This window comes from Urocitellus parryii, chromosome 9 (assembly GCF_045843805.1).
Source record: "Urocitellus parryii isolate mUroPar1 chromosome 9, mUroPar1.hap1, whole genome shotgun sequence".
In the NCBI taxonomy this organism is placed as follows: domain Eukaryota; kingdom Metazoa; phylum Chordata; class Mammalia; order Rodentia; family Sciuridae; genus Urocitellus; species Urocitellus parryii.
This window is the reverse complement of record NC_135539.1, coordinates 44934717-44947956: the sequence shown is the minus strand read 5'-3', so window position 1 is coordinate 44947956 and position 13240 is coordinate 44934717.

The following is a 13240-nucleotide window of genomic DNA, read 5'->3' as shown; positions in this document are numbered from 1 at the left end:
CTTTTGCTCAGTTCCTTGCCACTACTGAGGCTGACTTTGAATTCGTTATCCTCCCAAGCCACTGGGACTACAGGCATATGCCACCATGCCCAGCTATGTAAGATATTATAAGTCAGTATGTTCATGACTGTGTTTACAAGTTTATGTATTATTCAAAAATGTATAGCTTTCCATTTCTAATGAAATTTCACTTTTTATTGAAGATGGAAAGATAGTCCTGCATTACTCCTGCCCATATGGTTGTCAGGCAAAATTCAGATGGCATCAGATAGGTTCTGCAGCACCAGAAGTGGTTTTTAGCCCAAAACATGTTGGGAACTGCTCTGGACAGTACACACCTTTAAGCTCTGAGTAAAGGGTACTGAACAGTTTTTGCACCCCACAATACATTGAACTTTTATCCCCACTCGGATAATAAGGGCTTTCTACAGTTTGGGGCATCACCCAGTGGGGTTGAGTTACACTCTCCTGTTCCTTAGTAATCCTACACCTTTGCTCTTTTGGGGATAGACTGTTCCATGGAACCTTCCTTTGTGTGTCCCCTATATAAGAATAAATCATTCCAGTGGCTCTCTCTCTCTCTCTCTTTCCATGGATACCCAAGGCTGGAGAGCCATTTTCGAGTCTGAAAAGGTACTTCTGTGTTTGTGTGCTTCTTTCACCATTTTTTAGTTTATGAAATAATCAGAGTTGTGAAACCAACATATGTCAACACCTCTGTTGGATGGCGATAGGAACATGTATTTGGAAGCCTCCTAAATATTGAAACATTCCATCAGGTTTAAACTTCCTCAGTCAGTTCCCAGACACAACAGAAGTGAGAGATTTTTGTCCAGAGAGAGGAACCTCTTCCCCCCTCACACTACTTGTTAGAAATGTCTCATGTTGACCTTTTGGGCTTACAGATAATTTTTTTTTCTTTTTCAGTTTCAAGAGAAACAGTAAGTCTTATTCTCCAACTTGAAATATTAGTTAAATAGCCTATTAAAAGTCTTAGTGGCTATTATATATTGAGGACCTCTTGAAACATATCTTATTTTACTTTCCACATTGGCTTCTGAGGCAAGTATAATTAGTTTCCCTCACAACCCTCAGAACTGCAGATTAGAGCTGCTGACTTACCCAAGGGCACAACTAATGAGCTAGGATTCCAACCCAGGCCTACAAATCATGCTCTCTTCTGCATCAGCCTAATTCTTTTTTTTGCTTTGCTTACTGAACTTTCTTCATGCTCTTGACCATTTATTCCATAAATTGTTTGTCTTTTTCTTCATTCATGTAGAAGACTGGCTTTCAATTTCAAACAAATGTCCACTTTTGAAAAAAAATGGAATGGCTTTTTTTTTTTTTTTTTTTTTTTTTTTTACTGATGATGTCTGGATAATTGGCAGGCAAACATCAGATGGCTTCAGATGTGTTCTGCAACAACAGAGGTGCCTTTAAAATCTGAAATATTTGGTCAAAAGTTCATTGTACACATTAAAACTCTGAACTTCTTGTTATGTCGGTTATTTAGGTAAACCTCGATTTGTGTAGCAGTGTCAGTTATTGCTGTAATTCAACCCTAGAATCAATAGTATTTCCTTCTGGATATGGTAATGGCAAGTAGCCACAAATAACTTTTAGGATTTTTGGTGTGATCCACCAATAGGATAGATCTTTTTCTGAAATAAAGAGACAATTTTTTTGGAGAAGTGAGTTTGTATATATATATGTGGGGGGGGTTTGATGCTGGTGTCTGAAGTTTATTTTGGACATGTAAAATTTGAGATGTATATTAGCGAAAAGGAACCAATGATTAGAGAGTTGTATGTATTGGACCCAAGGTCATCAAAGATATCTAGGTTAAATTTGGCATGTTAATGGCATTTAAAGCTTTTTGCAAACTTGTAAAACATGTGAGGCAGTAGGTCAAGCCCAGGAGCTCCCATTGCATCAGGGATGCTCTTATCTGGAAATCAGAGGATTGATTTTTTTTTATCTTTTGTACAGCTCTTTGCTGTATTCAGAGAGAGAGAGAGAGTTCAAGTCCACAAAAAAATTCCATTGATTTCTCACAAGTAATCTATCAAAAACATGCATCCAGACCTCTTTTCTGGTTTCTGACCTGTTACAGTGAATGCTGTTCCTGACTTTATTAAGTGCCTCAAAGCATGACTACATACAGTTATGAGATTGTACACTTCATAGCTGTCAGGCTCTGGTCTTCATCTGGGAATGCCCTAGTCCCTAGTCCATATCCCATTCAACAAGGTTTTGCTACTCTTACGTATTCACACTCTCTTGAATCTTCCCAACCTCACTCTCCATCAGATAATTTCCACTGGCATACAAAAGTTATCTGATATCCCTCATATTAAGGTAAATCACTACACTCACCTTCCAGTACCCACTATGGACACTACATCATACTCTGCATCCATTCACAAGAACATCAAACAGTTACCTTAATTTGCTGTGTTTAACTTTTATATACATATATTTAAATTAGTAAACATTTTCTTATTATAAAAATTAAATGAAGACCAACATTTCTAACACCCTATTTTCTTCCAATTTCAGTATATTTTCTCAACCTCAATTTTTTAGTAACTTTCTTAAAAATATAAATTTTCAGTCTTATATGAAAATCTTCACCTTCTCTCTATTTTTGAATGTTGGGACAAAATTCTATCCTGACAGTTACAACCCATATCTTTTTGAAGGTATTATTACATTATCTTTTCCATTATTGCTGTCTGTTATTATCTAATTGTTCTTTTTGTGCTCATTTTAAGATCTTTTTTATGGGTCTGGAGTTGTAACTCAGTAGAAGAGGGCTTTCCTAGCATGTGTTAGGCACTGGGTTTGATCCTCAGCACAATATAAAATAAATAATTAAAATCAAGGTGTTGTGTACACCTATAACTAAAAATGTACACATTAAAAAGAGATCTATTTGCTGGGATTGCAGGTGAATCCCTGTAATCCCAGCAGTTGAGGAGACTGTGGCAGGAGGATCACAAGTTCAAAGCCAGCCTTAGCAAAAGTGAGGCTCTAAGCCATGCATTGAGATCCTGTCTGTAAATAAAATATAAAATGGGGCTTGGGGTATATCTCGATGGTTGAGTGCCCCTGAGTTCAATCCTGGCATCCACCTTTCCCGCAAAAATGATCATCATTGTCTTTGAATTTCTCTAGTTAATCTGTAGTATGAATGGATTTGGATTTATTTTTACTTTATTTGAATTTTGTTCTGTTTCTTGACTCTGAATATTCATCATTTTAGAAAACATTGTAGCAATTATCTCTTTCAACATTATCTAACCCCAATTCTCTCATTTCTTTTGGAATTATTCTGACATGTCTACTGATTATCTTCTTACCTCTTATTCTTTCTTTCATAGTTCCATATTTCTAATTCTATTGCTTTATTCTGAGTATTTTTCTCACACCTACCAGAATACCAGTTCTCATTTTAACTGCATATTGTCTGCCTTTTCACTCAAATGACTTTTTAAAGTTATAAATGTACATAATACCTTTGTTTTATTTATTTTTATGCAGTACTGATGATTGAACTCAGTTCCTCACATGTGGTAGGAAAGCACTCTACCTCTGACATACAACCCCAGCCCTTAACTTAAGTGACTTATTAAATAAATAAATATATTTTTTACCTGTATGAAGTGTGATTTTTTCTATTTTGTCTAACATCACCTGCCATTATGGAAAATTAAAATTTAAAACTCAATTAGATATCTTCATAAACCTACCAGAATTAATGAAGTAAAATGTAGGTACAATACAAAATGTTAGAGATAAAGCAGAGAAACTTGGTCATTAAAATACTGCTACTATGAGTATAAAATTGAAAATCCACTCTGAAAAATTCTCTAAACAACAACAACAGCTTAGTCATTGTATTAATGAGTATTTATTTCAGAGATGTAAAATCTTGTTTTCATGGAAGAATCTTTTATAGTAGTTTTATTCATAGTGGCTTAAACTAGGTACAACACAGACATGTTTCAACAGGGCAATGATAATGCAAACTTTAGTACATCTACACAAAGTGTACTACACAACAGTAACAAGGAACCAACACTCCATGCAAGAATATTGACAAAATCATTAACAAATCAGAGAATTATGCTGAATACAAAAATCAACTTCAAAAAAATACACACTGCAGGATTTAACTCATACAAATTCTTGAAATGACAAAATTATATGAAGAAAAAGCAGATTAGTGATCACCAGGGTTTAGATAGGGGTTTAGGCAAGAGAAAAAAAAAATGTATCCATAAAAGAGTGATGTGGCAGGTCCTTGTATAGACAAAAATATTCTGTTTCTGATTTGTGTCATTGCAAGTATCCTGATTGTGACACTGTGCTCATTTTTTAAGATGTACAAAAACTAATTAAAGTGTACAAAGTATAAGCCTGGTTCAGTTTCTGCAAGTGCATGTAAATCTACCATTATCTTTAAACATTGTTTAATTAAAAATTTAAAAATGGGGCAAAAATGAAAAATGATGTAGAATCCATGTATACAAGGTCAAGGTCCATAGAGCACTCAAATTCATAGTTGGAAAATAAAATGGTGGTTTTCAAGGGCTGCATGGAGGAGGAAATAAAAAAAATAGTGTTTAATGAGTTTAGAGCTCCATTTTTTCCAAATTATGAGATGGATATTAGTAATTTTTGCAACACCATGAATGTATTTAAAGCCTCTTAAGTACACATGTAAAAATGTTAAATTTCATATATATGAAATTTATATATATATATATATATATATATATATATATATTACTGCAATAAAAAAATTATTTTCAATAACAAAAATCAACACTGTTTCAAAGAATTTCCAGATTACACTTAATGAAATTTATATTTCTTCTAGATTCTGGGGCCTGCAGAGGATAAAGGCAGTCAGGTGCAGGAAAGAGCTGCATGAATTTGCAAAACTAAAGAATCTATGGTAAGACTACTATGTTGCGACAGGAACAGATTGGTAGACAATGAGACTAGAGTCCCTGTAGGCCTGCTTCCTCTGGCCCTCCTCCTTGTGGCCATTTTCTCCTGGCCCTGCTCCCCCCAGGTCCTGCTCCCTGGGTCCTGCTCCCCCGGGTCCTGCTTCTTCTCATCCTGTTCCCCCTGGTCTGCTCCCTGAGGCCTACTCCTCCTGTATTTTCTCCCACTGGGCTCTACTCCCCTTGGGCCCAATTCCAACTGGGTCCTGCCGTCCCCCCCCCCCCCCCCCCCCCCCCGCCCCGCTTCTGCTTCCCTGTGCCTCATTCCCCCTGGCCCTGTTCCTCCTGGTCTTGTTCCCCCTGGCCCTGCTTTTCTGGGCCCGGCTCCTCCTGGCCCTGATCCCCTGGTCTTGCTCTCCTTGGGCGCTGCTCCACCTGGTCCTGTTCCCAACCCCCATGCCCTACTCCCCTAGCACTGTTCCCCCACACCCAGGTTAGAGGGGCCTCGCATCTGGAGGGGGGAGTGCCCTCTCCACTGGGTGCGGAGGGGGGAGCTCCCCCACACACCCAGGTTAGACGGGCCTCCCCCCTTGAGTCTGGAGAGCCCTCTTTCCTAGGTGTGGAGGGGAGCTTCCCCCCCCAAACCGAGGTTAGAGGGGCCTCCCCCCAGGAGGGAATGCCCTCTCTCCTGGGTGCTGAGGTGGAGCTCCCACCCCCCTCACACCCAGGTCGGAGGGGGCTCCCCCCTGAGGGTGGAGTGCCCTCTCCCCTAGGTGCGGAGTGGGAACGGGAGCTCCGACACCCAGCTTCCAGGGGCCTCCCCCAGGAGGGTTAAGGTTAGGGTTAGAGTGGGGAGTGCCCCTCTGCCGTGGGTGCACAAGGGAGCTCCCCCGGACACTCAGGTTAGAGGCACTTCCCCCCTGGAGGGGGGAGTGCCCCTGTGCCCTGGGTGCGCTGGGGAACTCCCCGACACCCAGGTTAGAGGGGCCTCTCCACTGGAGGTGGGTGTGCCCCTCACCCTGGGTATGCTGGAGAGCTCTTCCTGACACCCAGGTTAGAGAGGCCGCATCCCTGGAGGGAGCAGTGCTCTCTATGCTGGGTGCGCTGGGGAGCTCCCCTGGACACCCAGGTTAGAGGGGCCTAGCCCCTGGAGGGGGGAGTGCCCTCTATACTGGGTGCAGAGGGGGGGATCTGCCCCCCCCACACACCCAGGTTAGATGGGCCATGCCCCTGGATGGGGAGGAGTGCCCTCTCCCCTGGGTGTGGAGCGGGGGGAACTCCCCTCCAATACCCAGGTTAGAGGGGCCTTCCCCTGGAGTCGGGAGAGCCTTCTCCCCTGGGTGCGGAGGGGGAGCTCCCCCACACACCCAGGTTAGTGGGGCATCCTTCCCAGAGGGGGGAATGCCCTCTACCTGCGTGCTGAGGAGCTCCCACCCCCGCGACACCCAGGACAGAGGGGCCTCCTCCACAGACTGGGGAGTGCCCTCTCCCCTAGGTGAGGGGTGAGGGGCGGGAGTTCCTCCCCACACCCCAACACCCAGGATGGAGAGGCCTCCCCCCAGGGGGTAGTGCCCTCTCCCCTCGGTGCGGAGGGGGGAGCTCCTCACCACACACCCAGGTTAGTGGGACATCCGCCCTAGAGGGGGAGTGCCCTCTCCCCTAGGTGCGGGGTGAGGGGCGGGAGCTTCCCCACCCTGACACCCAGGTTGGTGGCGCCTCTCCTGAGGAGGGGTGAGTGCCCTCTGTCCTGGGTGCCGGGGGGGCGGCTCACCTCCCCACTCTGACATCCAGTTTCCAGGGGCCTCCCCCAGGAGGGTTAGGGTTAGGGTTAAAGGGGGGAGTGCCCCTCTGCCCTGGGTGCACTGGGGAGCTCCCCCGGACCCCCAGCTTAGAGGGGCCTCCCCCCTGGAGAACGGAGTGCCCCTCTGCCCTGGGTGCGCTGGGGAGCTACCCCTGACAGCCAGGTTAGAGGGGCCTCCCTCCTGGACGGTTGAGTGCCCTCTCCCCTGGGTGCGGAGGGGGCGAGCTCCCCCACCACACCCAGGTTAGAAGGGTCGCCCCCCTGGAAGGGGGAGTACCCTCTCCCCTGAGTGCAGTGCCAGGGAGTTCCCCCCACACACACACCCAGGTTAGAGGGGCCTCCCCCCTGGAGTGGAGAGTGCCCTCTCCCCTGGGTGCAGGGGTGAGCTCCCTCCACAAACCCAGTTAAGAGGGGTCTCTCCCGTGGAGGGGGTAGTGCCCTCTCCCCTGGGTGTGGAGGGGAGAGCTTCCCCTCCTGACACCCAGGTTAGAGGGGCCTCCCCTGTGGAGGGGTAGTGCCCTCTCCCCTGGGTGCAGGGAGGATGAGGAGGATGCTCCCCTCACCCCAAAATCCAGGTCTCAGGGGCCTCCCACCTGGAAGTGGGAGTGCCCTCTCCCTTGGGTGTAGGGTGGGGGGTGGAGCTCCCCAGGTCTGAGGGGCCTTCCCCCGGGAGGTGGTAGTGCCCTCTCCCTTGATTGCTGGGATGGTGGAGCTCCCCCCACCCCAACACCCAGGTCCGAGGGGCCTCCCTCCGGAGGGGGAGTGCCCTCTCCCCTGGGTGCGAGGGGTGGTGGAGTTTTCGCCGCCACCCCGACACCCAAGTCCCAAGGGCCTCCCCTGGAGGGGAGAGTGCCCTCTCCCCTGGGTGCAGGGGGGAGCTCCCCCCTTCACCCAGACAGCCAGATCCAAGGGCGCTGCAGAGGAAATAGGGCCTGGAAGGCAGTCAACCAAGATGGGCCGTCCTCTCAGGTACTGTGCTGTCCCTCGGCCTGAGGATGGCAGGCTGGGCGTGGCAGCAGCAAGTGTCAGGGGAGCCATAGTAGCCACAGTACAAAAGAGGCTGCAGGGCGCTCAGAGCCTTCCTGGCCCATGTTCCTCACCTCCTGCAGGAGGGACAGGAAGGTGCTGGGTTGCTGCTGGTTGGAGCCTGTGAGGCCCACCTGGCTTTCCCTTGTTCCTCCTGCAGGCAGATCTTCAGGCTGAGGCTCCTTGCTGGGAAGTGGCACCCTTCATGCTTGGTAGCAGGAGTCAGGGCACTCAGGCTGGGCAGGTGGGACGGGCCCAGAGCTGAGAGGGAGGCCTTCCTCAGCCTTCTTCTGAAGTCCTGAGGCAGACTCTGGGGCAGATCTAGAGCTCCTCCCCATGGTTGGCAGTGGCCCCTGAGGGGACCTCTACAGGTGAGGCTTTTGGCCCTATGTGGGCTGGGGAGTCCATGGATGTGAGGTATTCACTCTGCTGGACAGACACAGGTTCCAGAGGGAAGGAAACTTTTCTTTCCCCTGTATTTTCTAAAGATGTGTTTGTTGAAATACAAGTGTCCTGTAATAGACTTCACATATTTAGGAGTGTGCAGTTTGGTAAATTTGATATATGTATATACCCATGACTTATTTTGCCACAATCATAGTGAACCCCTCTCTTATTATCCCAAACATTTCTCTAGCCCTTTCCTAATGCCTTGCTAAGCCCCCACTCCCCAGCCACCCGCCCCAAAGCAACCACTGGTCTCTTCTCAGTTGCCATACATTATTTTGTATTTTCTAGTGCTTTACCTAAATGAAAGCCTACAGCATGCATACATTGTGTGTAACTTCTGTAACTTCGCATGATAATTATGATATTTTTCCAAGTTGGCCAGCACCACACTCCACATGGTGGAGGTGGGAGCTGTGCTGATGGCTGGGGTTCCTGGAGGGGCCACAGTCTTCTGTCCCAAGGTAGTGAGAACCTGTGTGGTCCCCCTCCACCATCATTTGTACCTGTGATCTCCCAGGTGTTTTTCAGAGCCCTGATAGCCTCATTCTTGGTGGCAGGTGTTTTAATAAGGTGCCCTGCATTGCAGTCCCCCCAGTCCAAAGCTACATCATGATTTTGTAGCTGGAAAAGCCCAGGATCAACCAGAGTGGAGTCCACTGCTTTGCCTGAACTGCTTCTAAATTTCAGAGCTCTTAGGGGTTTTCCTGTTCCCTGAGCTTGGAATCATCAGCACAATCACATGAGAAGTGTAGTTCCTGGGGGATGAGTCTGAAGACCCCAGGGTAACAGCTGCTCTGCATGGGGAGGCCTCCTTACCTTCCTGGACACTCCTTACTGCGGCTGATGTACCCACCTTCTTTCCCTCTGAGGTTTTGGGAGATCCTGTTTCTGAGAGGGCTTCTTCCTTGCCTGGTGTCATCATGCTCTTTGGAAACCAATTCAGGGTCTTTCCACCTTTCCCTGACTGATCTGAGGGTCTGAGCTATGTCTTTTGGCTCACTCCATAGGAGGACAGTGTTCCTGCTGTTGTTGCCCAGAATTTGTGCAGTGCTACCATTTGTTTGTTTGCTTTGTTTATTTCACACTGGAATCAAACCCAGGGCTGTGTGTGTGCTAAGGACATGCTCTACCACTGAGCCACACCCTCAGCAGCCCCCAATTCTTGAATTTGACTCTCCCTTACCTCTCTTGCTTGTCCTGAAAATGGGTTTCTGAGCTTGAGCCTGAGTTGGGTGTCCATTAGCTATGACCAGCTTCATTGGGCTCCACAGGCTCCCTGCTATCTGAGACGGTTGCATATTGAGGAGTGAGAGGAACCAAACCCAGAGCAGGAGAGCCTGGAGGTGGACACAGCCCACCTGTAGCAGAAGTTCATTGAAGTGAACCCCTCTGACCTGGGCACGGTTTTCACAGGTGAGAGGCCAGAGCCAGCTGGAGGCCACATGGCTCCCAATATCTTCAAACTTGTGGAGAGACAGCATTGTTGCACAGTGTCCTCCTTCTGAACAAGAAGATGACATGTGGCACTAACATACAAAGGACTAGCATATGCCCCTAAAACGCCAACCATGCTATTTTTTCCTCAATTGGAAAACCACATGCATTTGTCCTGCTGGCTCAGCAACCCAGGTGCCTACCTTTAGCCACTGGGGCCCTGGCTCTGGCCCCACCCAGCTTCCTAACTTGAGCCACCTGGTATGTTCTTAACCCTGCAGGTGTGGCACCATGGCCAGCTACCAAAAGGTTTTGTAACTCCTGTGCTACTGGAACTGGCATACCTGGTAGTTCATTGACCATCTGGTAGTTCAACTGACCTGGTAGTTCATTCTCATCTGCTCTGAGGTAAATGGCAGCTACCCTCAGCAATGAACTTAAGGAGGAGGTGTGTACAGGGCTGCTACCCAAAAGAGCCAGCTGTGGTGGTGACAGAGGGCCCAGTCTCTTGGCCCTGATGTTTGTAGACACACTTTAGCACACTCGCCTTCTTCAGCCTGGCCTGATGTGGATAGACCTGTGCAGTCTGTACTGGCAGGTTGGGCTGCTGCTCCATTCCACCATCTGCTGCATTCTGAGTGAGAGCCTGAGGAACCATGGAGGGAGGTGATAGAGAGCAAGTGTCAGGGAATACCACAGGAAGGGACAAGGTTGTTGCTGAAGTTTTCACACATGAGACACAAGGACGCTCTTCTATAAAGAACAGCAGCTGGTTAACAAAGGGATCCTTGTAGTGGTGTCAGGTCACTGAATCTGTTGGTAGTGAAGTTGGGTCCTTGGACTGATGAAGGGACCCACTGCACACAGGGCTAACACTGTCCTAGCTGGCAGTGGTCACTGTCAGACCATAGCAGGGAGAGGACCACCCTGCTCTGAAGCCTTCATCAGCATCTTCTGTGGCTTTGTAGTTGCTCAAGGGATCCATGGTCTAGGGAATTGGATCCAGGGTGTTATTAGCAATTGACCATCTTTACCATAAAAGGAAATAAAAGATTTTGAATTGTGTCATCTTTCCAGTTTCTAGGTTTGGGGGTAAAGCAGGAGAAATTTGTACACCATCTACTTCCCAAGTGACTAGGACCTGAGGTTGCTTTGCCACACTGCTCTCATGGATGGATTATTTGATAAAGTTAACTATAAAGGATTTATTAGAAAAGTGCTGTTTCTTGGACATGGAACAACATCAGATTTACAGTGGTTTCTAAGTGCTTACAAGTTTTTTTTTGTTTTGTTTTGTTTTTGTTTCCTTTTTTTCTGGTCACTAACTCTTCCTCCCTGCCATGTCCTGCCAGCTCAGGGGATGCAGCAATTCAGGCTCCTACCATCCAGTGAGTTGCCCACATCTTGCACCTCCAGAAATGTTGCAGTGACTAGACTAGCTGACAAAGAGTAAAAATTGGTAATCATTTTTTTCTTTTTCTTTTTGAAGGTCTTTATTTATTTTTCCAAACTAGTGCTTTTACAAGTGGTAGAATGGGGTTAATATGTAGATGATCAACTGACTTTTTAATGCTTTGTAAATACATTGTATTTCTCTGTGTCCTTTGTGCTAATGTACTCAGGACTAGGATGCCAAGTGCAGTGACTCTGCTTCTGTTACCTCTCCCTCGGGAAACTAGGAGGGGAGGCCTACTCACTCTGGTCTAGGCATGAGGCTATGCAGGATTTGGTGTGCTGTTTGGGACCAGAGTAGTGGTTTGTGTTTGAAGTCTGGAAATGGGTCTTCGTCTTTGGGGTTCTGCACACTTCTAGCATCATGTTTGGGATGGGATCTATGGGGTCCCTGGCTTCTCATGCACTCCTCTCAGGACCAGAAGCTTCCTTTTATGTCACCCAGGCTTTGTGTTTCTGTACTGAGGCTTCATAAATGTACATTTTCCTGCTGGTGAAGTTCTCTGTGGTTCATTGAAACTGAAAGCTGTGGTGCAGATCACTTGACCACTTGGTTTTGGAGATAGCAGTGCTTTCCTGAGGGATCTGCACTCATAATGGAGGAAGGCAGTGTGCTACAATGTTCCAAAACAGTCTGCATCTACCCCACCCCAACCCTTGTGGGTTGCTCCTGCAGAATGCCCCTGCATTGGGGTCAGATCCTCACTCCAGTAGCCACGAGTCTTGCTGCTCTGATCCATGGGAAGTTCAAGGAGAGAAAGAATTTGGGGCTAGAGCAACAAAGAACTTTGTTCTTCATGTACATGTCAGATGCTAGACTGTAAACCTGGGGGTCATCCTGCACACTGCCCCTGTGTCCTCACTGCCAGTCTTAAGGATGGCTGTGCTGTTGTGTGGCTGCCCATCCACATGCAGTCTGTGTAGATGCCGTCTAGACAGTGGTAGAAGCTAACAGAGAGGGATGTCCTCTTATGGTCTGTAGTGCCTTGGTGTTCCTGCTCAGATGCATGTATTGATGCTAGGTGGGAAAGTGTGTACACTACAGTAAAGTTCTGGTTCTAAATTCAGCTGGAGTGATGCCTGTTTATTGCCTTGTTTAAACTTTGTTTTCCTTTTGAGCCAAGAACATAAGACCATAGAAAGGCTTTAATTTCTTTCCACTTGCCTTTCTGTCTTGTGAAAAAAGACAGCAGACTCAATCCACATCAGTGATATTTAACATGCAACATGAAATGATTGAAAACAAATAGAAGCTGTTATCACTGGGCAACAGACCATACACCCAGAAATCACTGAGGTTGTGCAAGGTCTGTAGCCCACGCCTTGAAGCATAATACATAGACATGTGTGTGGTTTTTCATACTGTAAAGGAGGCAGGTGGCCTGATTAAATTCAGCATTTATTTGGGAACAAAAGTGACATCTCTGGCTACTGCAGATGAGACAGGTGCTCTGGTGGCACAACAGCTATTGAAAATGCAGAGAGCTGGCATCTGGCATTCCTTTTAAGCTGTGCACCTCTCATGCTAAGGGCCAGAGTCTGCTGGCTCTGCCGAGTCTTGGGAGACACCTGAGAGATCAGCAGTGAGCCCAGAAGGTCCTGAATGAACTAAATGTGCATCAGGATTATCAGGAGCTTCTTCATATTTTTTTTTGTTTACACTGCTAGAGATCAAACCCAGGGCCTCATGCACACTCAGCACATGCTCTATGACTGGGCTCTGGCCCCATCCCACTGTGGGTTTCTAAAAGCCCAAGTCCTGGATGCTTCACTACAGTGGGCTTCAGAAAGCTGAAAGAGGCACAGGATCCTGTGGTAGGGACAGTTTCTCTTGTGTAGCCCTTTGGGATTACTGAGGCTAAACTTGGACTATCTCAGAGTAAGTGCCCTCAGATAGAAAGACCCCACCTCACGTGGCCCAAGATTATTCCCAGATGGTTCTTCAAAGGTGAGCCCTGGGGGACATCAAGCCCCATCCCTCCCTTAAACCTTCCAGAGCAGGGAGCCTATTCACACATCACCACACAGACCCTCTCTGACCTTTCACCCTGACCAGGAGGAGCTCTGCCAAGCTCATTTTTTATACTACACATACGGGAGGCAGGCTCCTCTGCAGCTG